The sequence below is a fragment of the Meriones unguiculatus genome, chromosome 7 (genome assembly GCF_030254825.1).
Source record: "Meriones unguiculatus strain TT.TT164.6M chromosome 7, Bangor_MerUng_6.1, whole genome shotgun sequence".
NCBI lineage: Eukaryota > Metazoa > Chordata > Mammalia > Rodentia > Muridae > Meriones > Meriones unguiculatus.
Genome location: NC_083355.1, coordinates 48,116,494 through 48,130,033, shown reverse-complemented (window position 1 = coordinate 48,130,033; position 13,540 = coordinate 48,116,494). Strand labels below are relative to the sequence as shown.

The 13,540-nt window shown below is 37.5% G+C and overlaps 1 protein-coding gene and 1 pseudogene across 2 annotated transcripts in view; one reads left to right on the top strand and one right to left on the bottom strand.

Annotated features, from left to right (window-relative positions):
* LOC110543637 (olfactory receptor 10AG1-like) overlaps nt 1-13,540 on the bottom strand; it is a 186,092-nt gene that overhangs the window by 124,767 nt on the left and 47,785 nt on the right. The window lies entirely within an intron of this gene.
* Nucleotides 3,909-4,848, top strand: LOC110543847 (olfactory receptor 5J3-like; annotated as a pseudogene).

Below are 13,540 nucleotides of genomic sequence, written 5' to 3'. Positions count from 1 at the left end.
CAGCTCTTTCTTCCTCAGTTTTGCCCACACTTGATCCCCCTGTTCCTCTTCCCACCATCTCTTATCCAATTCCCTCTTATTCATTCCACCATTCCACCTATGACATCTATTTAACTTCCCAAAGGAGTCAAGCATCGTCCTTTGGGCCCTCTTTGTTAGTTAGCTTCTTTGGGTCTGTGTATTGTAGAATGGTTATCCTGTAGTATATGGCTAATGTTTACTTATAAGTGAGTACCGTGTATGTCTTTCTGGGTCTGGATTATGTCACAGAGGATGATATTTTCTAGTTCCATCCATTTGCCTGCAGATTTTATGATGTCCTCGTTTTTAACAGCTGAGTAATATTCCATTGTGTAAATGCACCATATTTTCTTTATCCACTCTTAAGTTGAGGGACATTTAATTTGATTCCAGTTTCTACTATTATAAATAAAACTGCTATGAACATGGTTGAGCAAACGTTCTTGTGCTACAGTGGAGCGTCTTTTGGGTTTGTGCCCAAGAATGGGTCTTGAGGTAGAATTGTACCAAATTTTCTGAGAAGTCAGAAAGTGGTTGTACAAGTTTGCACTCCCACCAGCAATGGAGGAGGGTTCCTCTTTCTCCACATCATCTCCAGCATGTGTTGTCACATGAGTTTTTTATCTTAGCCATTCTGGTGGGTGTAAGATGGAATCTCAGTCATTTTTACTTGCATTTCCCTGATAACTAAGGAAGTTGAGCATTTCTTTTTTCTTTTTATTTATTAATTTATTATTTATTACAATTTATTCTCTTTTTATCCCTGCTGTAGCCCCTCTCCCTTGTCTCCTTCCAGTCAGTCTCTCCTTCCTTCTTCTCCATCTATGTGCCTCCCATAGTCCACTGATAGAAGTCTTCCTCCCCTTCTATCTGATACGAGCCAATCAAGTCTCATCAGGACTGACTGCACTGTCTTTTCCTGTGTCCTGGCAAGGCTGCACCCCTCCCCAGGGGGAGGTGATCAAAGAAGTGGCCACTGAGTTCATGCCAGAGACAGCCCCTGTTTCCCATAATAGGGAACCTACTTGGATATTGAGCTGCCATGGGCTACATCTGAGCAGGGCTTTTAGGTTTTCAAAATGCATGGTCCTTGGTTGGTGTATCATCTCTGCAGGGCTCCTTGGGCCCAGATTTTTGGCTCTGTTGGTTTCCTTGTGGAGCTCCTATCCACTCCAGAAGACAACTTCCTGAATAGAACAGCAACAGCACAGGCTCTAAGATCAACAATAAATAAATGGGACCTCATGAAACTGAAAAGCTTCAATAAAACAAAGGGTACTGTCAACAGAACAAAACAACAATCTACAGACTGGGAAAGGATCTTCACCAACCCTACATCTGACAGAGGGCTAATATCCAGAATATATAAAGAACTCAAGAAGTTGAGCATTTCTTTTAGTGCTTCTCAGCCATTAGAGATTAATTCATTGAGAATGCTCTGTTTAAATCTGTACCTTGTTTTTAAATAGGTTATTTTGGCTTTTCATTTTCTACTTTCTTAAGTTCATTATGTTTTGGATATTAACCTCTGTCAGATGTAGGGTTGGTAGAAATTTATGATGGCTTTATTTATCATCAAATAGAGTTAAGAGATAGAATTAGATTTTGCCATGTCTTTCTCTGGTCATCAAATGTACATTACCATTTTTGTTTTAGTTTTGTGTGTGTATCTGTTTTCTTTTGTTACTTTTTCACAGTGGTACGTGGAGTATGTTCTAAAGACCATGCTAAAGAAACAACCAGATATTTCATTTCATTGCTTATTTTTGTCATAAATCATGTTTTATTTGTACAGATCTTCTATTCATTACAATAGTAATTAAATGGAATTTCTCATGGGAGCCATCAAGTCCTTGATAATTTCTTCATTCCCTTGAGAAACAAGAACATTTAATAATATTTGAACTACATATTTTGAATTATAAGTTAACTTTAGGGACTTATTCCCTTTGTACCAAAGAACATATATACTTGAACAAGTCTTGTAGCACATAATTATCTCACATGTATTTTCATGCCAAGGACTTTGTTTTGTTTTTGTTTTTGTCTCTTTTTTATTTAAGAATACTTTTAAATTTCAACCCCCTGTCCACCAAACAGTCTTTGAATTTATACACCACATCAAAAAGTAAGATATTTTGACTGTTGTAATTCTTGTTTGTTGGAATTATAGGGAATGACAACCATGGACTGAGTGGTTACAGCATTTGTAAGAGGCTTATTTTGAATATAATTTCCTTCTGTGCATAAGCTAAATTTGTTTATTTGATACGTCTATTCATAAATATTACAAATTAGTTACTTTTCTATGAGCAAGTATTTTCTTTTTAATATTTTGAGATTATAGTAACATCATTTGTCCCTTTACTTTCCTTCCTCTAAACCTTTTTATATAACCATTCTTGAAAAAGATTTAAGTTTGATAAACTCATTATAACTTATAGAGAGGATGAGTGGTATTTTAGTCATCAGCTCAAGTTTCTTATATTTCTATTCTTCTTCTGCATGAGACTCAAATTTGTTGTTCAACTTCTAAACCAGTATGTGAATTCAAAAGAATATCTTCTAAAAGAAAGAATTGTAATTTAAGAATATTTTATGCCTTTCAATTATTACTATAAATAAATGTGGTACTGCTGTCTTCTTGTTACTGTATTCATCGTCTTACAATGTGATTATTTTCTGTATTTTATATACCGTATAAACAGAGGAACCACAGACTAAAGGATGTTGGATTTATCAAGGTAGTCAATGATTATTTATCCTTTAGCAATTAAGTTCCCACTCATATGTTTAAAATAGTGACTTCCATTCTGCTTGGTTTATAGGTAGCAAGAGGCAAGTGAGTTACATTGCTTGTTTGTGAATGATCTTCTGTTATCTAGGAAAAGTTAGAGGTTTCTGAGAAAATGTATAGGAGCTGAGTGAGATTTATATCTAGACTAGAAAGATATTGCTTATTATAAAACCTGCATTGCAGAATAAAAGCAGAGCCTAATTGATTGTTTTACTTTACATAATTAGTTTATTTTTTAAATAGTATCAATTAGACATCAAATCGTGTGACTAAACAGATTTTATTAATCAAATATAAGTGTTATGTTTTATGATGCTTTGTTACAGGTCAAAGCATCATTCACAAAAGATAACCTTCTCAGGAGTCAATGCCTCTGTTTGTCCTCTAAGAACCCTCTAGAGGTATTTAGTGCTAGTTCTTTGCTTATCACACATCATAAACAAATATAAGGTGCTTCAGCAATAGAGTACTTGCCTATCAAGCATAAGATCTTCTCTACTATGCACAAACATTGTATGCACATGTAGAATAGTAACTAATTTTAACAGCATGTGATGGCTATAGCTTAAATATGTTATAATATATTTTCTTGTGTGAGTTGTACGTTGAGAACAGTCACATCACTCTATTTGATCTACAATGCATACTTTTATTGTTTTTGAGAAGACTTTCCACATTAGATCTTATTATAGTAAAACTTAGTAGTATTAAGGACAGTTTGAATGGAAACATATGTTAAGTGCAAAATTTATATTTGGAATGTTTATAAATAAGTCTTTACCTGTTGTAATCAGGAAGTTATTTTTTAGCCTGTGGAATTGCATTCAATTGGATCTCTCAACTAAGAATCTAACTTTAATTAAATATATGTTTAGAATTTTCAGTAAAAGATACAAATATGACATTACAGGAAATCATAGAATTTTAGCTAAAAATATCTATTTTTTTATTTTTTTATTAGCAGGGCAACTAGAGATAGAATTCTTTAATGCATATAACATAACTAGATTGGTATTCTTAAGATATTTATATGCCAATGTCTGTTTATCCAAATCTCCTATTATTAGCAGATACTGAGACACATAATTACATGGGAAATGTCAACTTCACAATTGTTACTGAATTTATCCTTTTGGGACTGACAGATCGTAATGAACTCAAGGTATTCCTCTCCATCTTGTTCCTGGTGATCTATGTCATCTCCATGAGTGGAAATCTGGGGATGTTTTTTCTGATCTACATAACTCCTAAACTCCACACACCCATGTATTATTTCCTTAGGTCTCTGTCATTTGTGGATGCATGGTACTCTTCAGTATTTGCACCCATATTGCTGATGAACTTTTTTGTTGAACAAGAGATTATCTCATTACCTGCATGCATTATGCAGTATTTTTTTGTTTGCATTATTGATTACCACAGAAGGAATTTTTCTGGCTGCAATGGCTTATAACCGGTATGTGGCCATTATAAACCCCTTAATTTATACAGTGGCCATGACTAAAATGGTTTGTGTTGGGCTGGTGCTTTGTTCCTTCCTAGGAGGCATAATAAAGTCATTGACACATACAATTGGTTTAATGAAGCTGTCCTTCTGTGGGCCAAATGTCATCAATCACTTCTTCCGCGACCTACCTGCCATGTTGGAGCTGTCCTGTTCTGACACCACTGTGAATGAGCTCTTGCTTTTGGTATTCTCTGGCATCATTGCAATCACTACACTCTTGACTGTGGTAGTCTCCTACATCTTCATTGTTGCTGCTATCCTGAGAATCCACTCAGCAGCAGGCAGACGCAAAACCTTCTCCACCTGTGCCTCCCATCTGACCACTGTGACTCTGTTATACGGCTGAGTCAGCTTCAGTTATATTCAACCAAGCTCCAAATACTCCTTAGAACAAGAGAAAGTAGTGTCTGTATTTTATACCCTGGTGGTTCCCATGTTAAACCCACTGATTTATAGCTTAAGAAACAAAGAAGTGAAAGATGCTGTAAAAAGGGCCTTGGAGATGAAATGTTTCCCTTGTTGATTTCAGACTGTTTCTGCCAAAGAGACATGAAATACTGAAAACATTTACAAATATATACTAAGTTTTATCCCACTAAACTGTCAGGGATTACTGAATTTGATTCATGTGGTTTACAATAATGAAAAAGAATACATTCATGAATATATAAATGTGATATTGTTATAAACTCTGTACCCTAGAGTAGGACTTAGGGTGACTATCTGAAACAGTTGTTAATATTTCCATTTCTTACTCATATAAATATACATATATATAATAAGTTATATATATATATTATTTTTTAATTTTTTATTTTTTTACTATTAATTACACTTTATTCATTTCTTTATTTTCAACTTTTTTATTATTATTTTTTTATCAGTTACATTTTATTAACTCTGTATCCCAGCCGTGTCCCGATCCCTCATTCCCTCCCAGTCCCTCCCTCCCTCCCTCCCTCATCTCCACCGTGCCCCTTTCCAAATCCACTGATAGGGGGGACCTCCTCCCCATTCATCTGATCCTGTTTTATCAGGTATCTTCAGGACTGGCTGCAAAGCCCTCCTCTGTGGCCTAACAGGACTGCTCCTCCCTTCGGGGGTGGGGAGACCAAAGTTATATATATTAAGTTCAAATATATATATTCTTACATGTCAATAACCGGAACATAAAATAAAATATAGAAAGAGAAACTTCTCAAAAATATGAACATTTTCGTTAACAGTTGTTCAATACACATAAGTAAAATATTCTGCAACATAAAAATAAAGGTTCCCAATGAATATACACAATATGTAAGGATGTGTTTGATATTATTTTCTAGGGTGAATCTTTCCCTGAAAGCACATTTATTAGCATCCAACTTACAGAAAATTTTACATTTAATCAGAAAAGGAACAACGTAGCCATCGTATCATTTCCTAACAGAATTAATCCTATATTTAAATATGAAGTTTTATAAGATACAGAAATTTAATACAGTAAATGGAAAGGATTTTTTTCTCACATTTTTTTCTTTTCTTCTTTTCTCTTTCTCTATTTTCTCCTTTTCTTTCTTTTTTTGTAAGCTATTTAGTCTAACTGTACCATGAATTTTCAGTCTTCTGCTACCTCCTCCCCCCCAATACTCTTCTGCACTCATCCAGCACAGTACTTCCTCATGTTATTTTCTTTAAACACAGCATTCTTTTTCTAGTTTTACTTTTGCTCACACTGTATGCACCATATCCCAGCTTACCATAGCCCAAGTTACTCAACCCACCAAGACCTGTTTGGTGCCTTCACTGTTGTCCTAATGTTTTCTCCGCTTTCTCAGATTCAGTGACACTTTCCTCATCCACATTTAACATCTCAACCTACTACTGGCATCTTCCCTAGGACCTTTACCTTATTTAGGACTACAGATTGTTTATCCCATATTATATGGCTAATATCTACTTAGAAGTGAGCATATACCATATGTGTCTTTCTGCTTCTGGATAACCTCACTCTTGATGATTTTTTATAGGTCCCACAGTTTGCATGCAAATATCATGATATCCTTATTATTAATCGCTAAGTAGTATTCATTGTGTAAATGTACCACACTTTCTTTTTTCATTGTTTTATATATATATATATGTACATATATATATAATTTATTCACTTTGTATCTCAGCTGTAGTCCTCTCTCTAATCCCCTCCCAATCCCATCCTCCCTCCCTCATCTCCTCCTATGCCCCTATGCTCCTCCTAAAACCCACAATTTTTGTATCCATTCCTCCATTGAGGGCCATCCAAATTTTCTGACAAAGTAACAGGTTGATTTCCAAAGTAGTTGTACAAGGTTACATTCACACCAGCAATGGAGGAAGGTTCCCTTTCCTCACAAGCTCTCCAGCATCCATCATCCCTTGAGTTTTTATTTAAATATTTATTCATTTTTATTTATTACAGTTTATTCACTTTGTATTGCAACTGTAGCCTTCCCACTCATCCTTTCCCAATCCTACCGTACTTCCCTTTTCTCCTCCCATGACCCTTCCCAGTCCTCTGATAGGGCCCGTTGCAGCTCAGCCTCCAAGTGGGTTCCCTAGTAATGGGAACAGGGGCTGTCTCTGACATGAACTCAGTGGCTAGCTCTTTTATTACCTCCCCCTTGGGAGGTGCAGCCTTGCCTGGACACAGAGGAAACCAATACAGCCAGCCCTGATGAGACCTTATAGGCTAGGGTCAGACAGAAGGAGAGGAGGACATCTCTTGAGTTTCTGATCTTAACCATTCTAATGGATGTGAGGTGAAATCTCAGGGTTGTTTTGATTTGCATTTCCTGAATGACTAAGACATTGAACATTTCTTTAATGTTTTTCTACCATTTAATATTCCTCTGTTGAGAATTCTCTGTTTAGCTCTGTACCCCATTTTTAATTGGATTACTTGGTTTGTTGGTGTTTAACTTCAGTTTTTATACATTCTGGATATTAGCCCTCTGTCAGATATAGGATTGGTGATGATCTTTTCCTTCTGTAGATATCTCTATCTCAGATCTCAAGCTGTACTATAGAGCAACAGTAATAAAAACAGCATGGTACTGGCATAGAAACAGACTGGTGGATCAATGGAATTTAATCAAAGACCGAGAAATAAACCCACACCTCTATGGGAACTTAATTTTTGACAAAGAAGCCAAAACCATACAATGACAAAAAGACAGCATCTTCAAAAAATGGTGCTAGTCTAACTGGATGTCTACACTGAATCTGTTAGAAGAAAAAGTGGGGAAAAGCTTTTACCTCATTGGCACATGAGACAACTTCTTGAACAGAACACCAACAGCACTGAGATCAACAACAGGTTCTGAGATCAACAATTAATAAATTGTTCATGAAACTGAAAATCTTCTGTAAAGCAAAGGACACTGTCATCAGAACAAAATAACAGCAAGTTTTTATATAAATAAATAACCCATTTCTGCTTGGACTTGAAGCCACCTGATCCATAGGAGTCCTATACTATATATATTGTCAAAAAATAAAAGATAAAAAAGTTTGAGACATGGGTCATAAAGAAAAATACTGTTTTGTGTTTCTAAATTATTATTTTGTCAATATGTTTTTTGTATACTTGTGTTTCCATCAACAGATATGTGTTGTTCTCAGTCTCGGTCACAGATGCTTCTTATTATAGTAAGCTATGGTGAATGCAGAAATTATTGACTGGTCAAAATCCCAAGACATTGCAACTGGGCCTGCTAACGCATAAATGGGACATCTACATTAACCTGTACCTGAAACTACAATACTAACAGAACATCAGTAATCAGGCTCAGAAAGAACATATGAGAATATAAATATATAAGAATATAAGATGGCAAGGAGAGTTGTGAAATACGATCATCTAGACATGAATGGCTTAATACACACATGATCTCTCAGGAGCCATGATTAATTTTAGAAGATGTGTACTAGCTCAAGAAAATTAAATTTTCCAGCATGGGTGGAGAAGAAGCTCATTGGTCCCCTCCTAGCTGAAGAGCTATTGGGAGTTTATTGATTATGAGGAAATGTGCATTGTCTCTTTAGGGGCTAGGATTTCTTTATGAATTTCTGACTGGCCTTGAACTAACTATGTAGACCAAGCTTACCTTGAATTCAAAGCTATCCTCTGCTCTCAAATATTGTAATAAAGCAACTAACTCTAATTTTTCATAAGTTACCCAATGAAGTAGAAAAGAAATTAGTTCTTCAGAATTCTTTTTACTTAGCTGGGAAATTATAGGACAATATAACTGGTTAATGTAGACAAAACTACTCTTAATAAACCACGTGAATATTTAATTCAATTGTACACTAAAAAGATTATCTTAAATGATCAAGTCTGCTTCATTCTAGGAATGCAAGGATGGTTAAATTTATGTAAACCCTTAAAGATAATCTAACATGTATAAATAGAGGTAAGAATAAACTCAAATGACTATCTCCTTAAATGCAAAAAAGACTTTAAAAAAATATAAAATCTTTTTTTTGGGGGGGTGAAAATTTGGCATTCTTCAGATATGGGGCAACATATCTCAATACACTAAAGTGAGCACACAACAGCAGGTTAAAGTATAAAATCAAAGTGTGGTAATGCATGCCTTTAATGCTAGTATTAGGAGATAGCAAGGTGGATGTCTAGTCTACAAAGTTAGTTCCAGGACAGCCAGGTCTACACAGAGAAACCCTGTCTTGAAAATAAGTAAATAACCAAAACCAAAACAACACAAAAAACAAAGCAGTTGGACCAAAATCGGAAACAAGAGGATACCTATTCCTCCTTTGTATTCAAAGTACTGCTTGAGGTTTTAGACAGAACAATGAAAAGAGATAATAATCTATCTATTTATATATCTGTGAAAATTTTCATATTACATATGAACTTTAAAAAATAAATAGACACAGAAGTAGAAGAAAACAAGAAACAGGATAGGAGCCTATCACAGGGGACCTCTGAAAGACTCTACCCATCATGATAACAAAGCAGATGAGACTCATAGCCAAACTTTGGGCAGAGTGCAGGAAATCTTATGGAAGAAGGAGGAGATAGAAAGACCTGGAGGGGACAGGAGCTCCATAAGAAGACCAACAAAGCAAAAAATCTGGGCTCAGGTGGTCCTGCAGAGACAGATGAATCAACCAAAGACCATGCGTGGAGAGCAACTAACCTCCCTACTCAGGTGTAGCCCTGGAGAAATCAGTCTCTATGTGGGTTCCCTATTAAGGGAATCAGGGGCAGGCTCTTTGATCACCTCCCCCAGGTGAGGTTGCCTAACTAATTAGGCCACAGAGAAAGAGGATCCAGACAGTCCTGATGAGACCCAATAAGCTAGGGTCAGATACTAGGGAGGAGGACCTCCCCTATCAGTGGACTAGGGAAGGGTATAGAGAGAGGTGGAAGAAGGAGGGAGGATGGGACCAGGAGGAAATAAAGGAGGAGGCTACACCAGGGATACAAAGTGAATAAATTGTAAATTAGAAAGAAAGAAAATTTTAAAAGACCAACTAACCTGGGTGCACAGGGCCTCAGAGACTAAAGCACCAACCAAAGAGCATCCATGACTAGACCTAGGACCCCAACACATGTGTAACTGATAGGCAGCTTGTTCTTCGTGTGGGTTCCTTAGCAAATGGATTAGGTTTTGTCTCTGATAGACTCTGTTGCCAACTTTTAGCTCACTCTCCCCTGACTGGGCTGCCCTATCTGGGCTCAGTGGAAAAGGTTGCCCTTAGTCCTGATGCACTTGTAGTGCCACAGGGAGTGGGGGTTGTCGGGGGTTGAAGATGATGGTGTTTCCCATTTCGGAGAAAGGTAGAGGAAAGAGGAAGAATGTGAGAGGGTAGGACTGGGTGGAGAGGAGGGATGGGTCTGAAATCCAGATGTAAAATGAATAAATAAATATAATGATAATTTAAAAACATAAAAATAACTTTACCATGTTTGTAGCTGAAACAAGATCTCATTTCACATGATAGGATTCCTAGAATACACAGACCTCCTGATTCATGATTCATTTTATCCATAACTGAGGTTATAGGCATAAGATACTACACATTGCTAGGTTTCAGTATAATACACTTTAAAAGACATTAAATTTTATTTTGTAAAAAGGTATATGTATATACATACATATATATATTTATTTATATGTGTGTACTTGAGAGTTTCTTAAATCCCCCAAAAAACACACACACACATATATATATATATATATATATATATATATATATATGAATTTTTTTCTTAAACATTTTTCCTCAAGGCAATTTAAGATGTGGAAGTGAAGCCAGGCATGATATTGCACACCTTTAATCCCAGGACTTAGGAGGCAGAGGCGGGTGAATCTGTGAGTTTGAGGTGAGCCTCTTCTACAATGTGAGTTTAGGACAGCCAAGGCTACACAGAGAAACCTTGTCTCGAAAAATAAAAACAGGAAAAAAAGAAAGAAGAAAGGAAGTAATGTGGAAATGACCACAAAATTCTGCATAAGCAGACACAGGTTAAATAAGGAAAACATTAAACCAACTAAATAAGGGGCTGTGCTTTTACTTGATGGGATTATTTTCATGTAATGAAGTCAACACAAAAATGTGCTTTGTCATGTATATGCTGTTGATAACTGAGCATTCCTTAGCATTTCTCTTGATTTTCTTATTTGTTTGTAACATTGGCTGTGATTACATAATTTTCCAGAAATTACATGTTCTGCTTCTGTGGACTATACTTTTATTCATTATAAAACTCAGGAAATGGAATGACTTGAGGGAGCCATTAAATGCTTGAGAGTTTTTGAAATCCCTAGAGAAACTTAATAATGAGCACATTACAATCTTTGAATCAAAAGCTTACTCCAGGGAAGATTCCTTTTTAATTAAGGCACGTATATAACAGAATGTATTACCTCAATATGTCTTCTGACATGAGTTTACTATTCTCACTGCAAGGGCTCTGTACCTTTTATTTTCCTATATGTAATGATAAATTTCAACTTTACCCGTTACTTTTCACTCCTGTCATTTGCTGAGTTCATATATAATTTTAAAAGTAAGAAATGCTAGTTTTACATTTTATTTGTAGATATTTATATTATATATTTATTGTCTTTTATTTATTTATATGTTGAATTATAGAGAAGGCAGCCAAGCATAAGGCTCCTAAGTGGGCTGAGGTTTGTATTTATTTGTCCATTAATAAGCTAAATTCCCAGGGGGAGCCAAGATGGCGGTGCTGGGAGAGCACCGCGACTGAGAAGCAGGACAGCATTCTCCGTGCAGCGACCTGGAGACTGAACTCTGGGCCCTGAAACTACATCGATCGTGTTTCCCAGGTGAGGGGAGGCTCCCACAGCATGGGAATCGGTCGGGTCCACTCATGGCTACCTAGCCAGAACCCGGAAGAAATCCCGGGTAATGCAGGCTTTGGGTCTCCGGGCTGGAGCCGCAAGCGTGCATGTCCCAATCACTTTCCCAGGCTGATCTGTGGGCACAAGGGTGCCTGAGACTGGGAGTCCCAGTCGCAAGAAAACCCCACAGGAAAGCAAAGTTGCCAGTCTGATCACGGGTCACTCAGTCTTTCCCCGGAAGGTCTCTAGGACGGCAGGTACTCACCACCAACACAAATGAGCTCCTGCCGCACACTGAGAGCTGCGCGCTCAGCTCAGCGGTACAGACAAGCTGTGTGCCCCAGTACAACAGGAAATGGGAACCCCTGTCTGGAGAGGACCCCACAGGGAAGGAAGAAACCGTGCTGCTAGGGTCACCTAGGGAAAGTCTAGCAGCCTGCAGATTGCAAACAGTACACCCAGCCATCACAGATGTGGGCCCAAACAGGGAGCACAGAGTGATTGGAAACTCAGCTCCCGCAGACTAGCAGGCGGGTGCACGCTCCACCAGCCCAGAGGCCTGTTTTATACCAACTACTCCTTACAGACAGAACTGTGTGTGTCCCAAGACACCAGAGCAGTACTCACCCGCCACAGATTACCTCTTGGGTTCTGGGACACAGAGCCCCAACCTCAGACCTACAAAAGACCGGGAACCCTGAGATCAACCCCCAGATACTGCTCCAAGGGGAAACCAGTTATCCCTAACAAAACCGACCAAACCACAGGACACACAGGTTACAGCAGCTGATCACTAAATTTACAGCAAGAAACCCAGAAGGAGGGCAGCTGTCTCCAGGACTTCTCCCGGTGAGAGGAGAGCCCTATTGACTAATCAGGACCACAGCTACCACCCAGGTCTCTATGCCTGAGGTGAGCTGTAGCAACTCCTGAAAAACACCGGCCATCCAGTGACTATACCAAAAAGCTGAGAAGGCTGCCTTCAGGAAAAATCATCTTCCTGCCAAAGGGATTCTCTCCACTACAAGAGTCCAGGAACAATCAGAAACTAACTTCAAACAACTAAGATAGCCCAATGGGTAGAGGACAGCGTAAAAGTTCAACCAACAAAAGCCAGAGCAATATGGCATCTCCAGAACCCAGTTATCCAGGAGCAAATAGCCCTAGACACCCCAGCATAACTGAAATTCAAGGAGATGACCTAACATCTATGCTCATGAAGAAGATAACAGAGGAAACAAATAAAATACGAAAAGAAATAGAGGAAGCTGGAGCCAAATAGTTTGTGACCTTTAGAGAGGAAATGCTCAAATCACTGAATAAAATAAAAGAAACAGTGGATTGCTCAAACAAACAGCTGAAGGAATTAACAGAAAAACATGAAAATACAGTCAGACAGGTGAAGAAAAACAACAAAAAAAGCTCAAGACCTGACGATACAATTGGAAAAATTAAAAAAAAAAAAAACACAAATGGAAGAAATTGTGGAGAAAAAGAACTTAGGGAAGAAAGCAGGAACTACAGAGGTTAGCATAAAAAATAGGCTACAAGAAATGGAAGAAAGAATCTCAGGTGTGGAAGATTCAATAGAAGAAATCGATGTAGCTGTCAAAGAAAATGTTAAATCTAAAAAATTCCTGACACAGAACATCCAAGAAATTCAAGACAACGTAAAAAGACAAAACCTAAGAATAATAGGAATAGAGGAAAAGGAAGATTCCCTGCACCAAGGCCCAGAAAATATCTTCAACAAAATCATTGAAGAAAATTTCCCCAAATTAAAGGAGAGGACAATAAGAATACAAGAGGCCTATACAACACCCAATAAATTAGACAAGAAAAGAAAATCCTCCCGCC